Raw genomic sequence first — 14,141 nt, 5'->3', positions numbered from 1 at the left:
TGCTCCTCTGAGTGTTGGTCCAAACTAGAGTCCTGTGCAGCGCCCCCTCGGGGAAACTCGAGGTTTGATTTTAGTTGTATGGAGCGCTCATCTGAGTGTGCCCTGAGAAAGAGATATGTGCAGGTCCTATCGGGATTTGTCGGCACATTCAGGCGGTGTTGCTGGTTTAGTTTTACCCTGTCGAAATGTCTTGTTGTACCGGGATACCGAGTCTGGTCGGAACATCTCAGGAGGAGGTCTATTCCTTCGTTGACCGTGAGAGCTTGTGATGGGCTAAGTTGGGACACCCCTGCAGGGATTTGAACTTTCGAAAGCCGTGCCCGCGGTTATGGGCATATGGGAATTTGTTAATGTCCGGTTGTAGATAACTTGAACCTTAACTTAAGTAAAATGAATCAACCGCGTGTGTAACCGTGATGGTCTCTTTCCGGCGGAGTCCGGGAAGTGAACACGGTGTTGGAGTTATGTTTGACGTAGGTTGTTTAGGATCACTTCTTGATCATAGTTTCATCGACCGTGCTTTGCCTTCTCTTCTCGCTCTCATTTGCGTATGTTAGCCACCATATATGCTAGTCGCTTGCTGCAGCTCCACCTCATACCTTTACCTTACCCATAAGCTTAAATAGTCTTGATCGCGAGGGTGCGAGATTGCTGAGTCCCTGTGGCTCACAGATACTTCCAAAACCAGTTTGCAGGTGCCGTTGAGTCCGTGCACATGACGCAACCAAGCTCAAGGAGGAGCTAGTTGAAGATCTTGTCCTTTGTCTTGCTTCATTCTAGTTGATCAGTAGTGGAGCCCAGTTGGGGTCGATCGGGGACCTTGTCGCATTTGGGGTTCTTTTTTTATTTTGGTTCCGTAGTCGGACCTTGAGTGTATTTGGATGATGTAATGCTTTATTCATGTAATTGTGTGAAGTGGCGATTGTAAGCCAACTATGTATCTTTTTCCCTTATGCATTACATGGGTTGTGTGAAGATTACCTCTCTTGCGACATTGCTTTCAATGCGGTTATGCCTCTAAGTCGTGCTTCGACACGTGGGAGATATAGCCGCATCGAGGGCATTACAGAATGGCTATGCAAATGCCATGATAGGTAGGTATGGTGGCTGTTTTGAGGAAGGTATATGGTGGGTTTATGGTACCGACGAAAGTTGCGCGATACTAGAGAGGCTAGCAATGATGGAAGGGTGAGAGTGCGTATAATCCATGGACTCAACATTAGTCATAAAGAACTCACATACTTATTGCAAAAGTCTATTAGCTATCGAAACAAAGTACTACGCGCATGCTCCTAGGGGATAGATTGGTAGGAAAAGACCATTGCTTGTCCCCGACTGCCACTCATAAGGAAGACAATCAATAAATAAATCATGCTCCGACTTCATCACATAACGGTTCACCATACGTTCATGCTACGGGAATCACAAACCTCAACACAAATATTTCTACAATCCACAACTACCCACTATCATGACTCTAATATCACCATCTTTATATCACAAAACTATTGCAAGGAATCAAACATATCATATTCACTGATCTACAAATTTTATGTAGGATTTTATGACTAACCATGTGAATGACCAGTTCCTGTCATCTCTCTAAATAGATATATAAGTGAAGCAAGAGAGTTTAATTATTTCTAAAAAACATATGCCCACACTCTAACAAATATAATTGAAGCAAAAGAGCATTCTACAAATGGCGGTTTTCTATGTAAAGAGAAACAGGCAATCCAAACTTCAAATGATATAAGCGAAGCACATGAAGCATTCTATAAAGCCATACTCAAAAGATATAAGTGAAGTGCAATGAGCATTCTATAAATCAACCAAGGACTATCTCATACCAACATGGTGCATAAAAGAAAAATGAAAACTAAATGCAAAAGACACTCCAAGATTGCACATATTGCATGAACGAAACGAATCCGAAAACATACCGATACTTGTTGAAGAAAGATGGGATGCCTTCCGGGGCATCCCCAAGCTTAGATGCTTGAGTCTCCTTGAATATTTACTTGGGGTGCCTCGGGCATCCCCAAGCTTGATATCTTTCCTCTCTTCCTTCTTCTCACATCGAGACCTCCTCGATCTTCGAACACTTCATCCACACAAAACTCAACAGAAAACTCGGTAAGATCCATTAGTATAATAAAGCAAATCACTACTCTAAGTACTATTGCAAACCAATTCATATTTTGTTTTTTCAATGTAGCTACTGTAATATAACTTTTCCATGGCTTAATCCACTGATATAAATCGATAGTTTCATCAGAACAAGCAAACTATGCATCAAAAACAGAATCTATCTAAAACAGAACAGTCGGTAATAATATGAACATTCACTATACCTCTGGTACTCCAAAAATTCTACCAAAATTAGGAAAACTAAACAATTTGTATATAAAGACAGTGAAAAAATAATCAGAACCATTTAACGTTCCAGTAAAAAATGTAAAATCATGCACTACAGCCAAAGTTTCTGTCCTGCACCGTACAAACCAACAAGCAAAGTAAACATCCTAAAGGAAAATCTTGGCACAATATTTTTATAATACAATGGAATTGTACAAGGGGATAATTATTTTTGTTGAAAAGTTTCTGCAATTAAGATTCACAAAGTTTCCATGGGCATGAACAAAGTTCAAGGACGTCCCCCACTTTCACAATGCTCGTCTATCTCACTTTCACTTTCCTTTTTGAAAAGTTTTGGGTTACCCTCTTTATTTTTTTTGTTTTTAAACTATATAAAAGCACACATTAGAAATAAATGACTCTCTAAAACTTCTGGGTTGTCTCCCTAGCAGCGCTTTCTTTAAAGCCATTAAGCTAGGCATATAGTGCTCAAGTAATGGATCCACCCAGATCCCAAGGTATATCAAAGCCAATTTTAATTAAGAATGATTTGTAATTTAGTAGTGAGCACAAGGTAACATATATCACGCAACAACGAAGTCTAACTCTCTTCCTATGCATCGGCATGTCATAAAAGAACAATTCATGCACACATAGTAAAGGCCAATGCATAGTATAAACAATTTCTTGCAATTTTACCGTATTGGAAGCATAGAGAGGTGGAGATATAGTTCCTCTCTCATAATAATTGCAAGTAGGAGCAGCAAGCACATGCATATTATATTCATCAAAATCATCATGTGTAATAGTAAAACGCAACCCATCAATATAATCCTTAATAAGTGCAAACTTCTCCGATATAGTGTAGTTGGGAGAATTCAAAAAGATAATAGGACTATCATGTGTGGGTGCAATATCAACAATTTCATGTTTAACATAAGGAAATATAGCAAGTTCATCTCCATAAGCATAATTCATATTGGCATCTTCGCCACAAGCATAGCAAGCATCATCAAAAAGGGGTATTTCAAAGAATCAACGGGATCATAACAATCATCATAGCAATCATCCTTCGGTAAGCACGAAGGGAAATTAAAAAATGTATGAGTTGAAGAGTTACTCTCATTAGAAGGTGGGCACGGGTAGCTAATCCGCTCTTCCTCCTTTTGTTCTTCGCTCTCCTCATCATCTTTTTCATCCAATGAGCTCACAGTTTCATCAATTTCTTCTTCCATAGACTCCTGCAGAAATATTAGTCTCTTCTTGGACAACAGAGACTTCCTCAATAAATGCATCAATATCGGCATTGCATTCATAATTCTCATAGCAAAATTTAAGGATAGCTAAATTTTTAGGTCTATAAACTGAATCATCAAAATTTTCACTCTTTAAACAAAGATTCAATTTCATAAGCACCCATAAAAGCAAAAAATTCTTCTATTTGTTCCACATCATAGTAATCATATATACCATTAGCATAAGAAGCCAAGGTTTTATCATCATTAAATTTTCATGAAAAGGGAAGGTGTGGAGCCTTCATCCTAGAGCAACAAGTATAATCATATCTCAAGCAAAGTTGCCGAGCATACCAATGCAACATATGAATTTGATCCCATAATAGTTTCCCTTTTTGAGTCAAGCGATAATCCCTAAAGCATTCACGTTGATCCAATGTGTCTCCCATTACATAATTGAATGGGGTTTTCTCAGGATTATCAAAGTAGTACATAATATCTTTCACATAATGAGCATCGAGTGTTTTAGGAGGTTCCCCATCTCCATGAGTAGCAGGTATACCTAATTTTTTTGGTATTTTGTGTTCCATATCCATGACTAAAGATAGAGAACAACTAAGAACAGCAAATAAAAATTACTTACTGATAAAGCAAACAAGCACACACGAGAATATTCACCCCACGCTATTGCTCCCTGGAAACGGCGCCAGAAAAAGGTCTTGATAACCCACAAGTATAGGGGATCGCAACAGTTTTCGATAAGTAAGAGTGTCGAACCCAACGAGGTTCTAAAGGTAGAACAAATATTCCCTCAAGTTCTATCGACCACCGATACAACTCTACGCACGCTAGACGTTCGCTTTACCTAGAACAAGTATGAAACTAGAAGTATTTTGTAGGTGTTGTTGGATAGAGTTGCAAGGTAATAAAGAGCATGTAAATAAAAAGTAGGGGCTGTTTAGATAAGGACACAACTAAGTTGGTTTTAGTAAAGAGCTTTTTGTTACAAGAAAGTCATTTGTCCCTAGGCAATCGATAACTAGACCGTAATCATTATTGCAATTTTATTTGAGGGAGAGGCATAAGCTAACATACTTTCTCTACTTGGATAATATGCACTTATGATTGGAACTCTAGCAAGCATCCGCAACTACTAAAGATCATTAAGGTAGAACCCAACCATAGCATTAAAGTATCAAGTCCTCTTTATTCCATACGCAAACAATCCACTTACTCGGGTCTATGCTTCTGTCGCTCACGCCACCCACCATAAGCAAATCATGAACATATTGCAAACCCTACAGCGGGAATCCCTCACGCTTGTGCGACACAGAGAGCACCATAGGACAACACCAATAATAAAACATGCAATTCAAACCAATCACGGTCATCAATTAACCCATAGGACAAAACGGATCTACTCAAACATCATAGGATAGCCATACATCATTGGGAGATAATATATAGTGTTGAGCACCATGTTTAAGTAGAGATTACAGTGGGTAAAAGAGGGGTTACACCGCTGCATAGAGGGGGAAGAGTTGGTGATGATGGCGGTGAAGTTGTTGGTGAAGATTGCGGTGATGATGATGGCCCCCGGTGGCACTCCGGCGCCACCGAAAGCGAGGGGGAGAGGGTCCCCCTCCTTCTTATTCTTCCTTGACCTCCTCCCTAGATGGGAGAAGGGTTTCCCCTCTGGTCCTTGGTCTCCATGGCGTGGGAGGGGCGAGAGCCCCTCCGAGATTGGATCTATCTCTCTGTCTCTGCCTGTTTCTGCGTTCTCAGATTCTGCCCTTTCACCGTTTCTTATATTCCCGGAGATCCGTAACTCCGATTGGGCTGAAATTTTAACACAATCTCTATCTGGATATTAGCTTTCTTGCGGAAAAAGAAGGGCATCAACCGCCTTACGGGGTGGCCACGAGGGTCAGGGGCGCGCCCCCTGCCTCGTGGCCCCCTCAGGCATCGTTTCGCGTGGATTTTTCTTCCCAAAAATGCATATATTCCAAAAAATATCCGTTAGTTTTTATCCCGTTTGGACTCCATTTGATATGGATTTACTGTGAAACAAAAAACATGCAACAAACAGGAACTGACACTGGGCACTGGACCAATATGTTAGTCCCAAAACTATTATAAAAAGTTGCGAAAAGTGTATGAAAGTTGTATAATATTGGCATGAGACAATAAAAAATTATAGATACGATGGAGACGTATCACGACTCTGTACTCTCCTAAGTTACAAAACTACTCTGAGTGAAGAGCAACCCTCTCACTCGGGGGCTTAGCTGCGAATCCGATCCGCCTAAGTTACAAAACACTCCGACTGGAGAGCAATCCTCCCACTCGGGGACTTAGTTGCGACCCTTGTACTCGCCTAAGTTTCAAAACCACTCCGAGTGAAGAGAAATCCTCCCACTCGGAGACTTGGCTGCTCTTGGAGCTGCGCCACAAATACAATGCATACTGGCTGCTTTCGGAGCTGCGCCACAAATACAACGTATACTGGCTGATCTCGGAGCTGCGCCACAAGTACAAAGTCCAGTTGCACTCGGAGCTACGCCACAAATACAATGACTGGCTGCTCTCAGAGCTGCATCACAAGTACAATGTCTGGTTGTACTCGGAGTTGCGCCACAAGTACAACATCCGGTTGCACTCGGAGCTACGCCACAAATACAATGACTGGCTGCTCTTGGAGCTGCCTCACAAGTACAACGTGTGGTTGTACTCAGAGCCGCACCACAAGTACATCGTCAACTCCGAGTGGGGAGCGACCCCTCCACTCGGAGTTTCAGTTATTATTCCCAATTCACTCGAAGTCAAGAAACTCAAAGGTGGTGAAGACAAAGCAACTGCATTTAGAAGAAAAAAAACAAGTTTGGATAAAATCCATGAAAGTTCAGAACCATTGGCTGAAGTACTCGAGCGTCAAGCCCAAAAGAGTTTTAAAGATTAGAAAATCACTCAGCATCCCGAGGCAAATTAATTCAGGCTATCAAGTTTTTCACTCGGCAGGAGAAGGGCTAGCTGGCTCGACGAACTCGTCCAGGTCAATTCCATCTGCGATGCGAGTAGCAGCCTCGATGAAGGTCTCCATAAAGGACTAGAATTGAAGCGTCTTGGTATTGGCAACCTTGAGAGCCGCCAACTTCTCATCTCTAACTTCTTTGCAATGGACACGGACCAGAGACAGAGCCACGTCAGCACCGCAGCAAGCAGAAGACTTCTTCCACGCCTGCACTCGACCAGGGATTTCATTGAGTCGAGCCATCAGAGAGTCGAGGTCATTTTGGAATGTCACACCTGGCCAGAGCTCTGTGTAGATCCGCGACACCGCCACTTTCAATCGAGCAAGATAGTTCATAACACTGGCGAGACGAGATTCCAGTCACAGCACGTTCATCGCAACCTCGTCCTTGACAGGGGAGTTGATGGGGTCCAGACTCCTCTCAATCCGCCCAATATCTTCCTTGAAGTTTTGACAGATTTCTGCACATACAGGAAAAAAAAGACTCGACCGTTGTACGATGAGTTAGCGGTTGGAAAACAGTCGGATAAGGAAAAGTACCTTCGGGCATGAGGAACATATTTTTGGCGAGGCCTCCCAGATAAGTCCCTCCTCCGAGTGAGATCTTCGACCCTGTCGGTCAAGGCCACCTTGTCCTTCTTCAGCTACGCGACTTCTTTGTTCGCTTCATCTACGACAGTCTTTAGCTTGGCATTTTATTCTTCTAACTTGTCGACTAAAGCCAGCTTCTTGTCAGCAAGTTCAGTTTTCTCCCATGCCGTCTTCTGTGCCGCTGCAAGGTCAAGATCCTTCTGCTCCAGAGCCTGCTTAATTTTTTCTAAAGAAATAACATTCTTCAGACGAGCTTGGAGCTGACGATTTTCACTACGCACATCTGTTCAAGTGGAGTCACTCGGTTTTGAAGATTGAAAAGAAAGGATGGCAAGGCTAACAGTCGGCAGAGTTATTACCTCCCATGATGGTTGCTTTGTCTTGGGCCTTCTTCAGATTTTCCTTGGCCAGTTCCAGGTCAAGGTTGAGCTGAATTTGTTTCTTCTCCAATTCAGCGAACTGGACCTCGAGCTCACAAGATTTCTGCAGTCAACGGATAGTCAGTCGACAAAAACAAAGATCGATTGCTTCAGAGCGATAAGCTACAAGTTCAAGTTATTACAGAAAAAAGAGTTCTAAGGCCACTGCCGAATCAAACATTCAACAGTAGTCTCAGGGACTACACCCAGTGGGTGCACTTGGCGTGCCCCCACTGGTTCAACTTCCCACTTGACATGGTCCATCCAGTCCGAGTGGAAGGAGTAAAATGACAACAACATTTGCGCTCAGACCACTGCCGACTGCCCATAGTCGACCGTGGTCTCGGGGACTACACCCAGTGGGTGCACTTAGTGTGCCCCCACTGGCTCGAAATTCACTCGATGAGGTCCGTCCAGAGCCGAGTGAATATACTACAAACAAGTTCTAAGACTCCCATGGCAAAACAACTCTTTGGAAAGACCCCCACCGAATCAAACATTTGGCGGCAGTCTCATGGACTACACCCAGTGGGTGCACTCAGCGTGCCCCCACCGGTTCAAGAGTTTTCTCGACAAAGATTGGGTGAGTCAACTCACAAAGATACAAAGCGAAAGAAGACACCCACTAGGTGTACAGATGCAAGTTCTTCATAGATGCACATAAGGTTTGAAAATGCTCATCCACGGACATCTTAGGAATAATAAAGAAGCAGTTTTCAAGTACCATATCCTAACAGAGCAAAAGTCAAACTAAAAGACCAGTCGAAAATCAGCTCACATGGATGTTGGTTTGAAGGGCAGAGCTGGCATCATAGGCAGCCTTGCTGCCCTCGTGCACCACCTTCATTTGCTCCATCATAAGGCCTGCTTGGCGTATAGCCTCCTTGTCAGTGCCTACTTGGTCCTCTGGGACGTGATGGGTGACAAAGAGCGGAGTCGGTGGAACAGACAAGGTAGCCAAGGGATCTGAAGCATGGAGTTGCACAGACGGGGCAGGGACTTGAGCAGTCGACGCTGAAGGACGATCAGTAGATAGAGGATCGGTGAATGAAACAGAAGCCCGAACTGGATCCCCGGATTGCTGGATGACTGGTTCTAGTGCTGGAGCCGACTGAGACACTTTGTTAGCGGGCACCCTCCTGCTCGAAGTCCTGCCTTTTCTTCCTATGTTCCTTTGAGGCACATGTTCATGGTCGTCGTCATCTAGAAGTTCAATAACATTCGGTGGCGCTGCAAAACACTTGACCGTAAGAATTCAGTCGACCACAAAACAATTGATAAAGTGAGGGCAAGGTTGTGGAGTTGTACCTGCCCATGAAGTCGCCGCATCTGCAGTCTCTTCGTTGTCTTGCTCCTTTTCAACATTCATAGACGTCCGAGAGGTAGCCGCACTGACAGTTCCTAAATCTCACTCGGTCAAGCAACCAGATGAGTCGACAGAAGCATAGAAGGAAAAGGGGGGAAGAAAAACACTTACGCGGAGGCGACAGGAACATCCACCTTGATCTTGGTTAAAGCTTTCCGAGGCTTCGAGGGAGCGAGCTTGGGCTTCTTAGCGGCCTTTTCAGACGGTTCTGGAGATGAAGTCCGAGTGCGCTTCTGCACTTGCACGCTTGAAGGAGTTGCCTTGCCGCGTCCACCTACCGGGTCTTGGGACTGTTTGGATCAGCGTTCTGAGCGGGGCGGCGAGTCAACCTCCTCACTGTCGTCTGAGTTGTCGATGTCGTCATCATGGTCATCTGGGGATTTTCAGTCGCCACTCTCGTCCTGCTCCCCTCTCCTTCCTGAAATTGCTCTCCGTTTGGCATCGAATACATCTTGGTGTAGATCTGAAAGGCACAATTCAACGAAAGTCAGTTGAACTCAAGGGCATTTGCAAGTCAAAAGGAGAAAGCATTCAGTAATTTTGAGCCTGACCTCTTCCGGCTCATGCTCGGCGTCGAATGGCAAGACTCTCCTAGACCCTCTGGGGTTGTCCTTGTTCGCAGTTATGCTTCGCAACCACTAAGCCACCGTCTCCTTAGAGACCTCCTCTCGGTGGACCCGAGCAGTGTCATCAGCGCCCGAGTACATCCACATCGGGTGGTGACGGGCCTGGAGAGGCTAGATACGTCGACTAAGGAACACTTCCAGCAAGTCCATGCCAGTCACCCCCTCCCGAACTAATCTGAAAACCTGGTCGACTAAATGAGAAACTTCGCCTTTCTCCTCTAGAGTCACGGTCAATGAGGAAGGTTGGTGGGGTCGGGCCATGGTGAAAGGGGGAAGACCCGTCGATTGACCCGGAGTCGGGACATCCTTGCAATAGAACCAAGTCAACTGCCATCCGTGGACTGACTCGGGAAGGGTTATTGAAGGAAAGGTGCTTCTACCCCTAGTCTGAATCCCCAAACCCCCACACATTTGGATCGCGTGGGTCTTATCGCCAGTCGGATGTGCTTTCTTCATAGTTTGGGAGTAGAAAGTGAAAATGTGCTTGAAGAGACCCCAGTGCGGTTGGCAGTCCAAGAAGTTTTCGCACAAAGAAATGTACGCAACAATATAGGTGAAGGTGTTTCGAGGGAAATGGTGGATTTGTGCACCGAAGAAGTTGAAGAAGCCCCGGAAAAAAGGATACGGAGGTAGATAAAAACCACGGTCGACATGAGTTGCGAGGAGGACGCACTCACCCTCTTGCGGCTGAGGTTCGGTCTCATTCCCCGGCAACCTCCAAGACCCGTGAGCAATCAGGCCCGTGCCGGCCAGATCCTCCAAGTCTTCCTTCTAGATCATGGACCGGATCCAATCCCCCGTGATCCAGCTAGGCAGCAATCCAGACCTTGACGACAATCCCCGACTCGTCTTCTTGCCCTTTGCCATCGCCGTCGCCTTCTTCGCATGCTCCAGGGACGCCGTCTTGTCCTTTCCCATTGCAGTGGACTGCGCATGGGCGCAGCGGCGGCGTCGAGGGTGGTGGAGGATGCGATGGAGAAGCAGAGGAAGAAGAGAGAGAATGAGGCGCACCATGCAAACGCATCGGCCTCGACGCCTCTTATGGGCTTACTTCTGAGTGGCTGACTCATGGGCCCAAGCAATCCAATCATATCCCGGAACAGTCGCCCGCCCGATACGTGGCGAAAAAGATGGCGTGAGTATCGAGGAGCCCATGTCTATCCATTCTGATAACTATGGCATGCTCCGTCCCGTGTGCTTCTCCAAATTTTCGAATCCCGTGAGATCCGAGAACAGCAGAGCAACCAATCGCACCAAGATTTCACACCATAACACACTCGAAGATTGTCAGTATAGTTCACTCGACAACCTCTGAATCGATCAAGCCGACTGAAATAAGGTTGAAGCCCCCACATGATTTCCCAACTCTAGTGAAATGCTTCCAAGGGCATAAAAATGAGTCGGAATGAACTTCAACCCTTCTTCACTTGGACCTCAATCCATTCGGGGGCTAATGACAATGACATGTACCTAGGGTAGGGTCATAGGCCTAAACTAGACACCTTACCCAAGGACACTACCCTAAAAGTCAAGTACATTGAAGAATCAACAGAAGATACCGACTGAAGTCATCATTGGAGTGCAATCCACTCGACCAAGTATATCACTCGGATACCCCAATTCCACTCGACCAGTATACATTCATTCGACCACACGAAGAATCACTCGGAGAGTAGAAGGTCTAAAGTCATGCAAGGTGGCAATGGACAAGCATTCACTTTGTTGTGTTAAAGATCATTTATAACTCTTTATAGATAGCGTTACCAGTAACGCCCTGTCTTAATGTATATTGAACCCTGTATAACGGGGGATGGCTGGAGTCCTGGCACACTCTATATAAGTGACCCCCTCCGCTGGCACAAGGGTTCACACCCCCTATAACTCTCACACATAATCCAGTCGACCAAGCCTCTGGGTACCGAGACGTAGGGTTGTTACTTCCTCCGAGAAGGGCCTGAACTCGTAAACCTTGCGTGCACGACCTCACCGTAGATAGGATCTAGTCTCCTCCTACGTACCCCCTATTCTATTATCAGACTTATCCCACGACAATCTCCGCATGTGATCTCAGATATCCATAGGTACTCATCCCACGAATCAATGGTCGTGCCATATGCAAGCATTCGGAGTGCGGCCGTGCACTTCTGGTAACCAGAGAACCCAATCGTTCCCACAACATCCTTCTTCAAGATGAAATAGCCATAATACGACTGGACACCATGGTACAAATGATCAAAGACAGTCTTGCGCATCTGAAAACGCTAGTGAAAATGATCAGTGAAGAGTGCATCGGAGGCAAAGTAGTCAGCCATCAGTGTCAAATGGTCGCGCGCCTTGTTGTGGTTGAGCACTCAATGACCCTTGACTGATCCCTTGAAATTGAGAATATGCTCCTTCACATGCTCCGCGTCTTCAAGTACCGCCTGCATCATTGTTGTCTTGTCCATGTAGTCCTCCTCATCGGATGACCCGCCGGACAAACATACTGCTTGTATATGTACTTCAAATTGGAATCCATTGCTTTAAAGAAGAAGGGACAACTTTTTTAGCTCTGGAAATTCATTGAACAATTGTTGGGCATGGTGAGTACAGCAGTAGCGGATGGTACCTGGCAGAGCGGTTACAGGAGAGGGGTTGAACTACTGGGGAACGCAGTAATTTCAAAAAAATTCCTACTCACATGCAAGATCTATCATGGTGATGCATAGCAACGAGAGGGGAGAGTGTGTCTATGTACCCTCGTAGACCGAAAGCGGAAGCGTTTTATCAATGCGGTTGATGTAGTCGTACACCTTCACGATCCATCCCGATCAAGTACCGAACGTGCGGCACCTCCGCGTTCAGCACACGTTCAGCTCGATGAGGCCCTCGCCTTCTTGACCCAGTAAGACGGGTGAAGTAGTAGATGAGTTCCGGCAGCAGGACGGTGTGGTGACGGTGTTGGTGAAGAAAAATCTTCGCAGGGCTTCGCCTAAGCACTACGAAAACTATGACGGAGGATAAACTAGAGGGGACGGGGTTGCCGGCACATGGCTTGGTGTTTCTTGATGTGTTTTGGGTGCTAGCCCTACCCCTCTATTTATATGTTGAGCCTTGGGGTCGAAACTTGGAGTAAATGCCTACACAAAGTTGGTTTCACCCGAAAGGCAAGAGTCCTTCTCGGACTCTAGGACCAGACGCCAGGGACCCCGGCGTCTGGCCCCAGACGCCAGGGACCCCGGCGTCTGGCCCCAGACGCTAGGGACCCTGGCGTCTGGCCCCCGGACTCCGCAAAATTTCCTTTTGCTCTTTCCAAAAATCTTGTGGGATTTCCCCTTTGGCCCAAATAAAGTGTTCTCGTACCCAAACATTTTGGGAAACATTCGAAACCCCTTCCGGTGAATTCTGGAACCCTTTTGGAGACCAAACACTATTATCCCATATATCAATCTTTATCTCCGGACCATTCCGGAGTTCCTCGTCATGTCTGTGATCTTATCCGGGACTTCGAACAACATTCGGTCACCAATATACATAACTCATATAGTACTATATCGTCAATGGACGTTAAGCGTGCGGACCCTACGGGTTCGAGAACTATGTAGACATGACCGAGACACCTCTCTGGTCAATAACCAATAGCGGAACCTAGATGCCCATATTGGCTCCTAAATATTCTACGAAGATCTTTATCGGTCGAACTGCATAACAACATACGTTGTTCCCTTTGTCATCGGTATGTTACTTGCCCGAGATTCGATCATCGGGGCAAAATTGACAAATTTTACCTCAAAGCGAAAGTATTTCACAAACTAAACAACTTTTGAAAATATTTCACACTGCTGACCCTTTTGTGTAGCGCCCGACAACAAGGCGTTGCACTCTACTGTGCAATTCCTTACAGCTAGGCGCTGCACAGTGTAGTGCAACTCCTTAGAGCTAGGCGCTGCACAGTGTGGCGCCTAAGTGTTAGGCGTTGCACAGTAGAGTGCAGCGCCTTGCTGTCAGGCGCTACACATTAAAGGTTAGCCGGGTGAAATACTTTCAAGAACAGTTTAGTTTATGAAATAGTTTTGATCTAAGGTCAAATTTGTGCCTTTTGTCGATCGTTGGTATCTCAATACCTAGTTCAAGCTCGTTATCGGCAAGTCTCTTTACTCGTTCCGTAATGCATCATTCCGCAACTAACTCATTAGTCACATTGCTTGCAAGGCTCATAGTGATGTACATTACCGAGAGGGCCCAGAGATACCTCTCCGATAGACGGAGTGACAAATCCTAATCTCGATCTATGCCAACTCAACAAACACCATCGGAGACACCTGTAGAGCACCTTTATAATCACCTAGTTACATTGAGACATTTGGTAGCACACAAAGTGTTCCTCCGGTATTCGGGAGTTGCATGATCTCATAGTCGTAGGGACATGTATAAGTCATGAAGAAAGCAATAGCAATAAACTAAACAATCACTATGCTAAGCTAACAGATGGGTCAAGTCAATCACATCATTCTCTAATGATGTGATCCCGTTTAT

Source organism: Triticum dicoccoides, chromosome 3A (assembly GCF_002162155.2).
Source record: "Triticum dicoccoides isolate Atlit2015 ecotype Zavitan chromosome 3A, WEW_v2.0, whole genome shotgun sequence".
In the NCBI taxonomy this organism is placed as follows: domain Eukaryota; kingdom Viridiplantae; phylum Streptophyta; class Magnoliopsida; order Poales; family Poaceae; genus Triticum; species Triticum dicoccoides.
The sequence above is the reverse complement of the archived record's forward strand: the minus strand, read 5'-3'. Positions refer to the sequence as shown.